Source organism: Cnephaeus nilssonii (genome assembly GCF_951640355.1).
Source record: "Cnephaeus nilssonii genome assembly, chromosome: 18".
NCBI lineage: Eukaryota > Metazoa > Chordata > Mammalia > Chiroptera > Vespertilionidae > Cnephaeus > Cnephaeus nilssonii.
In genome coordinates, this window is record NC_137089.1 from 1,469,927 (window position 1) to 1,480,236 (window position 10,310).

Genomic DNA, 10,310 nt, shown 5'->3' on the forward strand with positions numbered 1-10,310 from the left:
CCTCCCCGGGGAATCAGAGAAGGAGTGGGCGGGGTCCCCAGATGGGGCCCGGTGACCCGGAGGGACTAAGGTCCCTCGGGCTCCCCCTCTCCCCCCGCCCAGCCGCCTCCTCCAGGAAGCCCTCTGGCCCTGGGCCTGGGAGTTGGCTGGGCGTGGACAGCAGGAAGGGCCGGCGCAGAAAGGGAGTGGAAAGCTCCATTCCTGGTTAGTAACTCGTGCCGGTTAACCCAAGACTGGCCATGTCCAGTAAGAGGTTGAGTAAAATTCAGCAGGAAAAAAGAATAAAATAAACTAAATTTCAGGAGGAAACGGGGTGGGGTGCGCGCTACTGGAATGGAGGCCTGGGAGCAGAGGGCTGGGAAGGGTCGGAGACAGAAGGCCCTGGCCCACCAGCTCCAGGCCTGGCCGGTCTCTGTGGACCGTGGGCCTCTCCCAGCCGTCAGGCCAGTGAAACGGGGCTATCGGCGACCTCCCGGTCCGGCTTTGGAGCCTGGTCATTGGACACAACGGAAGGGGCCGGAGTCCCAGCTGACCTTGGACAGAGCCCGGCTGGACCCTCGCATATGCATCTATAAAACGAAAAGGGAAATGATTCCAAAGAAACTTGTAGTTCTAATAATCTATGATTTAAAAGCCGGCAGTGCCCAATAATAACTTCAAAGTACAAAAGAACAATAACTGGGAGACAGTGGAAATGCCTGGGGTGGGGGTGGGGTGGGTGGGGGTGGGGCAGGCCTGGGCCCCGAGGTGAAGGATTCCTTCACCCCCTCCAGCCGGCCCCACAGCCTGACTCACGGCGGGTTTGTGTTCCACTTAGTAGTAAGTCACCTCAGGATCCTGAGTCACGCTCTGTCAGTCCGCAGGTGGCCGGGCAGCCAGGGCTCTCCCCCGCCTGCTGGCAAGCAGTTAGTCATTGCCTTCCAAAGGACAGATGTGGCCCTGGCTGGTGTGGCTCAGTGGATAGAGCGCCGGCCTGTGGACTGAAGGGTCCTGGGTTTGATTCCTTTCAAGGGCACATTCCCCGGGTTGCTGGCTCAATCCCCAACAGGGGGCGTGTAGGAGGCAGCCGATCCATGATTCTCTCTCATCATTGATGTTTCCATCTCTCGCTCCCTCTCCCTTCCTCTCTGAAATCAATAAAAATATATTTTTTAAAAAGGAGAGATTTGCCGGCCGGCACAGCTCGGTGGTTGAGCGTAGACCCATATATGAACCAGGAGGTCACGGTGCAATTCCGGGCCAAGGCACATGTCTGGGGAGAAAGCCAGACAAGTATGAGCAAAATCTATCCTTTAAAAAAATTTTTAAATTAATGTCAGGGAGAGAGGAGGGGGGAGGGAGAGAGACAGAAACATCAACGATGAGAGAGAAACATTGACGGCTGCCTCCTACATGCCCGAAACCCCAAACCCGAAACCCGGTGGGAAAGGACGGCAGAACCTTGAGAGACCAGAGGGCAGAGACACAGAGCATCCAGGCTGTGGGCCCGGCCTCAGGGACAAGCCCAGCACACGAGCCCCCGGGGAAGGGCATCTCGCCCAGCCAGCTGAAACCCATTGTGACAAGTTGTTTTCTCTTTTAAAAATAAATAAGAGGAAGTCACATGCTGGTAAGTGCTGCCCGCCAGGCTCCTGTGGAGACTGCAACCTCCGGCTTCGGGGTCTCCCGGCTCCTACCCGGGCAGGTCGGAATCCCTGGGGACGGTTCCAGGAAGCCCTCCGTGGCAGCCGGAGCCCACAGGCAGCCCAGCCAGCAGAGGACCGGCCAGGCTGCAAGACCACTGGGCGCAGGCTCTCCTGTGTCCGCGGTAAACGGAAGTCCTGGGCCTTCCCTCTCCCAAACACACACATTTCCTTCTGCTCAGCAAACACCTTCTGAGCGCCCACTATGCGCTGGCCACCGTCGTGCCTGACAGAGCTGGCGCGTAGTGGGGCTGACTATCTGCGGTGAATTACAATCTGACCCGGCCCAGTGCCCACAGGCTGGCTGACCCCGCCCTGGGCACGTGAGTTCCCAGCACACCCGGGCGCACACGAGTATTTGATGAAGAAGAGAATCCAGTGCCACTGCCCATCGGCGAGGGCCCATCGGTGCAGTGGGTGCCACTCCACAGCCGCTCAGCAACCTGAGGCCGAGGGAAAGGATCGGTCACAGGAAAACACACCGAGACGCCATTTCAGAGTCCGCGCTTGGGCAGAACACACATCCATAAAGAGGCTATTAAAGAAAGCGAGGGCCTGGCCGAAGCCGGTTTGACTCAGTGGATGGAGCTTCGGTCTGCGGACTGGAAGGTCCCAGGTTCGATCCCGGTCAAGGGCATGTACATTGGTTGCGGGCACATCCCCCAGTGGGGGGTGTGCAGGAGGCAGCTGGTCGATGTCTCTCTCTCATCGATGTTTCTAGCTCTCTATCCCTCTTCCTTCCTCTCTGTGAAAAATCAATAAAATATTTTTTTTTTTAAAAAAGAAAGAAAGCGAGGGCCTGGCCGGTGTGGCCCAGTGGTTGAGCGCTGACCCATGAACCAGGAGGTCACGGTTCGATTCCCGGTCAGGGCACATGCCTGGGTTGCAGGCTCCAGTGTGGGGCGAGCAGGAGGCAGCCGATCCATGATTCTCTCTCATCACGGATGTTTCTATCTCTCTCTCCCTCTCCCTTCCTCTCTGAAATCAATAAAAAATATATATATGCTTTTTTTTTAAAAGGACAGCAAGGGATGGCAACACAAGTTCAGGAGGGGAGGGGTCCGGGTGACGCTTCAGCGGGTGGGGCAGGGTGTCCATGTTGTAGTTGAACACGTTCTTTGTAAACACGAAAAACTTCCTCAGAGAAAAAGAGGCAACCCATGGTCTGGCCTATTTCCGGAACATTGTTGTAGTCAAACAATGTGGCTGCCGTGGGCTGCCCCGGGGTCCCCACGCTGGTGGCCGGGAGGGTGCCTCGGACCAAGGCTGTGTCCCACTCTCAGGGACCACACTCAGAGGGTCTCGCTTAGAGCGAATCCTAGGGCGGGAAGGATGACAGGCGGAGAGGCTGCAGGGCTGTGGGGCAGAGCCGCCGGGTCCCCCGCGGGGGGGGGGGGGGGGGGGCTGGCCACACTTGCCCTTTGCTGTGAAGAAAGACAGGAAGCTGCGGTCCAGCTGCGGTCCAGCTGCTGCTGTGCGCCAGGCATGGAGGAAGGGGACAGATGTGAGAACTCTCTTAACCCACCCAGACTGGGAATCAAGACGAATACCAACAGGCCGCTGACAGTAAGTGTGTGGGAAAGGGGAAGTCAGGTACCCACCGGCACTCGAGGGCCCGAGAGAGAAGGAAGCCCAAGGTTATTCGAGGTTATTTTCCTCTGCACCCGCTGGTCCTGCAGCCCTGAAATGTCCTTTTCCCTTTTCTGCCCAGACAGCGGGCTCTCCTTTCATTGGCTCAGATGCTGCCTCCTCCAGGAAGCCCTCTCTGCTTTGCCTACTCAGGTGGGAGTGGCCGCCCCCCTCCCCCATCCCATCACTCCTCCTGGGCCCTCATCATGGCCCTTTGACTACGAGCGCCACCTGGGCGGGTCCTGCCCTCTGTGCCTGCCCTGGGGCCTCCAACCGACTAACTGACCTGACCCCTCACTTGTTTCTGGCTCCAGAGCCTCAGTCTAGTCCCATCTCACCTGGCACTTCCTGGGAGACAGGGCAGCCCTGGACTCTCCCCTCTTTGGGACCCTCTGCAGGCTTGCAGGGTGTGGCCGGCGCAGACACACAAGGGGCAGGGGGGATGGCAATGATGCTGACTGCTCCCCTGATGGGCGCTGGGGAGTCTGTCAAGGGTGGATTTGTTGAAAACCAGCCCTGGCTTGGGGCCCAGGACGTTTTCACTACCTGAAATTCTAGGTGGTTCTTCAATTTGCTCCGCGGTGAGGAGTGGCCCTCCCCCAGCTGAATGCTAGCTTTCCAGGGATTGGGGCCTCTTGGCCCAACTCCCATCGACTCACACTCCCCGGGCCCTGCGAAAGGTCCCAGCTGCGTCCTCCCGGTCACCCCACAGCCCGTGGTCAGCACCCGCGGGGTGGGCGATCTGGCTCCGGCCCAGGGCTGGCTGGAGCGTGGAGGGCAGTCTTGGAGAGGAGAGCAGGGCTCAGGCCCCCAAGAGGTGCCCACGGCCAGACTGGAAGCACGGCCTCCCCGACACACCTCCCGGACAGAAGGCGCCTCCCTCAGGGCTCTCCCGGAGCCGGGAGGTCCGGCTGCACCCCCCACGGAGAAGGGCGCCGCCTCACACCCGCAGGGAGTGGCCGGGCCGCTGGCAGCTCAGCCTCCGCCACAAACCCCTCTGGGCCCCGGGGCTGCTCAGGCCCGGCCGCCGCCGGCTCTGCTGTCCGTCTCCGTCCCTCTTCAACTGCACGCCAGGCCTGGCTGCCCGGGCAAGGAGAGCAGAGGCCTGGGCCCAGCACATTGCTTCCCGTCCAGCCGGCCTCACCCACTGCCAGGTGCGTGCACGTGCGTGGGCATGTGTGTGAGCGTGTGAGTGAGTGTGAGTGTATGAGCATGTGTGAGTGTGTGAGCATGTGTGAATGTAAGCATGTGAGTGTGTGAGCGTGTGAGTGTGTGAGCATGTGTGAGCATGTGAGTATGAGTGTGTGAGCATGTGAGTGTGTGAGCGTGTGTGAATGTGAGCATGTGAGTGTGTGAGCATGTGAGTGAGTGTGTGAGTGTATGAGCATGTGTGAGTGTGTGAGCGTGTGTGAATGTAAGCATGTGAGTGTGTGAGCGTGTGAGCGTGAGCATGTGAGTGTGAGCGTGTGTGAGTATGAGCATGTGTGAGCATGTGAGTGTGAGTGTGTGAGCATGTGTGAGTGTGTGAGCGTGTGTGAATGTGAGCATGTGAGTGTGTGAGCGTGTGAGTGTGAGTGTGAGTGTATGAGCATGTGTGAGTGTGTGAGCGTGTGTGAATGTAAGCATGTGAGTGTGTGAGTGAGTGTATGAGCATGTGTGAGTGTGTGAGCGTGTGAGAATGTAAGCATGTGAATGTGTGAGCGTGTGAGTGTGAGCGTGTGAGTGAGTGTGAGTGTGTGTGAGCATGTGTGAGCATGTGCGTGTGTGAGCATGTGAGTGTGAGCATGTGCGTGTGTGAGTGTGAGCATGTGCATGTGTGAGTGTGTGAGCATGTGCGTGTGTGAGCGTGTGAGTGTGAGCATGTATGTGTGAGCATGTGTGTGTGTGAGTGTGTGAGTGTGAGCATGTGTGTGTGAGCACATGTGAGTGTGAGTGTGTGTGTCGGGTGGGGAAGGGACCTGAGAGCCGTCCTGTGGAGTGTGGTCCGGATGAAGGTGGTCCTGGAACCGGGTCGCCCCCCCCAGGTCCCCATTCGGCCTTGACCTGGAGACATTCCGTCCAGGCCGGGAGCCCCCGCAGCCCCGCAGGCAGCCGGGAAGGAAGGGTGCTCCCACTTCCCGGAAGGGCCCGGCCGGGCGCGGCCGCAGCAGAGTCCTGTCCCGCGGGGAGGTCTGGGGACCGGACGTCGCCTCAGATTCGTCCCATCAAAGCGACAGGAGGGCCGGCTGGGCGGGCAGCCAAGGCGCTGTCCCAACCGCACAGCCCTGGCCGCGGGGCTCGGGGCTCCTTCCCGCCCGGAGGTCAGGCCCTGCAGAGGGGGCGCTGCCGCCCGGGAGGGTGCCCTGCCCGCAGGCTGCTCCCCTGCCGCCACCCCAGGCCGGCCCCCCCTCGGCGGGGGCTGTGGGCAGCGGTGTCTACTGCTCCACGTACTGTGGGTCCGTCCCCCGCCCGGACAAGGGTCACAGGAACCTGCGGGGGGCTCGCAGCGCCCCCACACCTGCCCGCCCCGCGGCCACGCCCTGGCGGGGTCTGCTCGCGCCCAGCCCGCCTGCTCCGAATGGTTTGGAGGACTTAGCCGGGAGAAGGTAAACATCCTGTCACTAACTGCACAGCCATCACATGTTGAGGTGACACATATTAGACGTGCTGAGCTAAGAGAATGGGTATTTTTAGGTTTTTAGTTGGTTTTGAGAGAGAGGAAGGGAGAGGGCGAGAGAGAAACATCGGTTGGCTGCCTCCTGCACGTCCCCACCCGGCACGGAGACCACAAGCCAGGCCTGTGCCCTGCCTGGGAGTCCAACTGGCAGCCTTTCAGTGCCCGGGGCGACGCCCAACCAACGGAGCCACACCAGCCAGGGCAATGGAATGTCCTAGAAGACTCCATCGCGCTCCTTCCTTTCACTTCGTTAGCATGGCTGCTAAGGCTGCTCTGTGCTGACCTTCGACTGCTGGTCACCGCACAGCCAGTCCTGACAGGCCGCCTGGGCGAGAAGTCCACGGATGCCCCTACACTGACATTAACTGGGCGCTTACTAATGTCGGGGCGCAGGACACGTCAGCCAGGTGCCCGCCTCTGGACCTCGCAGAAGGCCAGGTTCCCTGCCCCAGGCCACGCGCCAAGGCGGTGGGGGGGGAGGGGGGTGCGGAGACCCAGGTCGGGGAGCCGCTCCAGGCCTAGGCCCCGAGCTGGCGGCTGGCCGCCCCACCCTGAGACGGTGGCTGGAGGCTCCGCCCAGCTGCTCCTTCTCCCGCCTGAGTGGCTGCCTCCTGTCACTGCTCCTCGGAGTCCAGCGGGGGTGGTCGAGGGGGACACTGAGCTGGGGGGCGGCACGCCCACACCGTGCCCAGCGCCCTCCCACCAGCACAGACCCGAGGCGGGAGGCGGAGGCCTGGCTCCGGACGCACTGCGCTGCGGGCTTCCGTACCCCGTGTTGCGCCTGCTTCTCTCAGCCGCTTCGAAAGGAGGGGACAGGAGAGGCTCAAGCAGCCGGAACCTGCTCCTCCCCTCGAGAACTCGCTCTTTACGATTTTAAAAATATATTCTTACTGATGTCAGAGAGGGAGGGAGAGGAGAGGGACGCTGCTGCGAGGCCGTGCTTCCTTGCTTGGTGCAGAACCTGCCCAGTGTGGCCCGCCCCCCCCCCCCCAGCACCCACTCCCACGCAGCCCTTGGCCAGCACCCCCAGGAACTAGGCAGAGGAGACAGTGCAGACTCTGGGGCCGCTGTCCCACCTCCTGGGGTCCCAGCGTCGGAGGCAGACAAAAAAACAGAAATAAAACTTTGGTCCAAAACTTGCAGGAAAAGAGAAACCCTGGAAGTTCAAGAGGGCTTGTCCCCCCAGACAGGCCAGGTGAGGCTGGGGCTTCTGACGGGCAGCTCCCCCCTGCCCCCCAAGCCTGTTCTAGGAGGGACCTGGCTCCCCAAGGCCCCCACGGGGTCTGCCCTGTACCGCCACTACCAGGAGGACACTTAGGTGCTGCTCCTGCTGTGTGAAAGGTACGTAAGGCCCGGCCCGCGTGGCTCCGTGGTAGAGCGTCGACCTCCGCACCAGGAGGTCACAGCACAGGCCCGGACTGCGGGCTCGATCCCCAGTGCCGGGCGTGCAGGAGGCAGCTGATCGGTGATCCTCTCTCATCATTGATGTTTCTCTCTCTCTCCCTCTTCCTTCCTCTCTGAAATAAAAAAATATACATTTTTATTGATTTCAGAGAGGAAGGGAGAGAGAGATAGAAACATCAATGATGAGAGAGAACCATCGATCGGCCGAGCCCGCAACCAAACCGGCAACCCAGGCATATGCCCCCGACCAGAATCAAACCCGTGACCCCTCAGTCCGCACGCCTACGCTCTATCCACTGAGCCAAGCTGGCTAGGGCAAAAATATTTTTTTAATAAAATAAAAAGATACGTAAAAGTATTTCTCTTGCCTACACATGGGAGACTAGGCGCTGGGTCGTCTGGAACCCTTGCTGGGCTCGGATGTTGGCCGCACATCGAGGCGCGCTGCAGAGGTGACGATGAAAACAGCGCGCCAGCTAAGGAAGGGCGGGGACTGGCCCTCGGGCTGGTTTGGGGAGCACCAAGCACTTGATTAAAGGGGTTGGGGTGCTGGCTGACCCTGCCACTCACAGCTTTCCGCCATGCCGGGCACATGACCCCACGTGGCGCCCTGGCAGGTGGAGGGCTCACCGGAGCCTGACCCTCCCTGCACGCACCTGCTTTGGGGGAGGGGGGGACCCCTCGTCCTCAGGTGCCTGCTCAGGCTGCTGGAGCATGCTGGTGCCCCTGTGGCTGTCCTGGCCGCAGGCCCACCGCTGCCCACTGTGTCCTAGGCAGCTGGAGTGACAGGAGCCGAGCAAGGGCGAGGGGCCGGCTACGGAGGCCACCACGGCGGAGAGCCAGGGGCAAAACCTGGAAAACAAGGACCTCACTCCCAGGTGACCTCTCCTCCCTGGCAGGTCGCTGGTCATACGATTTGGACCCCCTGACCTTTGCCCTCGGGAGATAACATCTGGGCCTCAGTTGTATTTCAGCTCCAGGCCCAGAAAGGCAGCCAAACCAGGCCAGGGACGCCACGGCTGCCTCAGGACAGCTGCCCGGGTGCTGGCCCTGCCCTGGAGCCGCCAGTCCGTCAGGAAGCCCCGGATGGGAGCACACACCTGGGGAGCGGCCGCACGTTCTGCTGACCCTCCTCGGAGACCTGCCCTGAGCGTCCCCGCTGCAGGAGAGAAATAAACGCCCTCAGGACCCAGGGCCCCCCGGGCGCTCTCCCTCTGGGGTGTGCTGGTGCCATCCCCTCCTCCCTCCCTCCTTCCCGCACGGCTGCATCTGCTAGACGCCCAGGGACCCGGCCAGACTTGTGACCAGGGCAGCCGCGGGCAGCGGCAGCTCGTCCCAGGCTCACCCCGGGGCCTGTCTCCAAGGCCCCCTTTTCTCGGACTCCCCAGGGGGCCAGAGCAGCGGCCGGCCGGCCGGGGCGCTCCTGTGGCTTCCTGAGCCCCTCCTGGTCTCACTGGCGTGGGTGTGGCTTGGCCGCGGCCGATACACTCCTGCCGATACACTCCTGCTCGCCTCGCTGCATTTTCTCTCTTGACTCAGTTCTTTCCTGCAAGAAGACCAGAACCCAGGGCTCATCGGCGTGCTGGCAACAGTTCCGTCCTTCCTTTCCTCTCACCTAAACTTAGATACCGGCCAGCCGGCCAGGCCCCGCGGGCAGAGATGCTGTGCTCAGCCGGAAGCCAGGCGGTGCCCCCGGGGACAGCTAGGCTGGGAGGCCCCAGGGTGCGGAGCCGGGGCCCAGCCCCTGTCACCTGCACACCACTCACTCACCCTGGCAGCTGGGCCTCGGCTCCAGACCAGATGTGGGGTGCAGCTGGATGGGCTTGCAGAGCAAACTCGCATGCCCCCCGCCCCCGCAGGCCATTTTGAGGTCCCCGTGTAGACATCCACACCATGACTTGTTGGGGGGAGGGGAGGTTGGATGGCAGAGCCTCAGGCACGGAGCTGGCCCAGCTCTGTAAATGCAGGTGTGTTTTATTCATTTCCCCACCCCAGGCCTAACCATGCCTGGCGCACAGTGGGTGCTCAATAAGTGGATGAGTAACAGACAAGGGGGTTAGACTGCCAGGCAGCAGGGGGGTTGCGGGGGGGGGGGGTGTTTTCTTAGTTTTAAATATTTTTTCTGTAATTAGATAGAATTCCTAATGTGAGGGGGAAACCCACTTATTTCAAAATCTGGTCACTGCACAGCCAATGTGGCCACAGGGAAACGAAGGGGCTTTTGGCCAAAAGCAGCCCGGGGGTCCCTTAGGGTCACCATGACCAACGTGACACGGGCACGTGGTGGCCCGATGTGGACAGGGCCTGGAAAGAACCAAGCAGTGGGGGCCTGGGGGCGGGGCGTTCCTCTCTGCGGGTCACGCTGCCGGGCAATCCATTAACTTCAGGAAGAAAGTCGCAGCTGGCCTCAGCGGTGTGGGCTGAGGGGGAGCCTTGCTTTTCCCAGCTGTGAAATGGGTGATGGCACAGCCCTCTGGCTCTTCTGAGAAGTGACTGGGGCCACCCCAGGCTTGGCAACCACTGTGTGCTCGGGGCGGCCTCACTTCCTTCCCCTTTCCATGCCCCGCTGCTCGCAGGGTCAGGCAAGACTTGGCCGGTGCTTGCTGACTGACTGTCTGCAAGGGCAGAGCCTGCGCCGCTGCCCAGGCCGGAGAAGGGCTGGCCCGAGCTGGGGGACGGGAGGGCGGCAGTGAGCCAGGGTCCTCGGCCTGGCTCCGCACCGCTCTGTAAAGTGGGCACAGCAGAGCCCACCCCTCAGAGCTTCTGATGGGTGGCTGTGCCCAGAGGACCCTCTGTGCCCAGCCCCTCCCGAGGGACCCACCGCTCGGCCTCCAGCCTCCGCTGCCCTTTCTCCCACCCGCTTTCTGCCAGGCCCTCAGCGAAGACGGGCCTCTAGTGCCCGTTTTATTTCGTAGCAATTTGGGAGACGAGGGGAAATA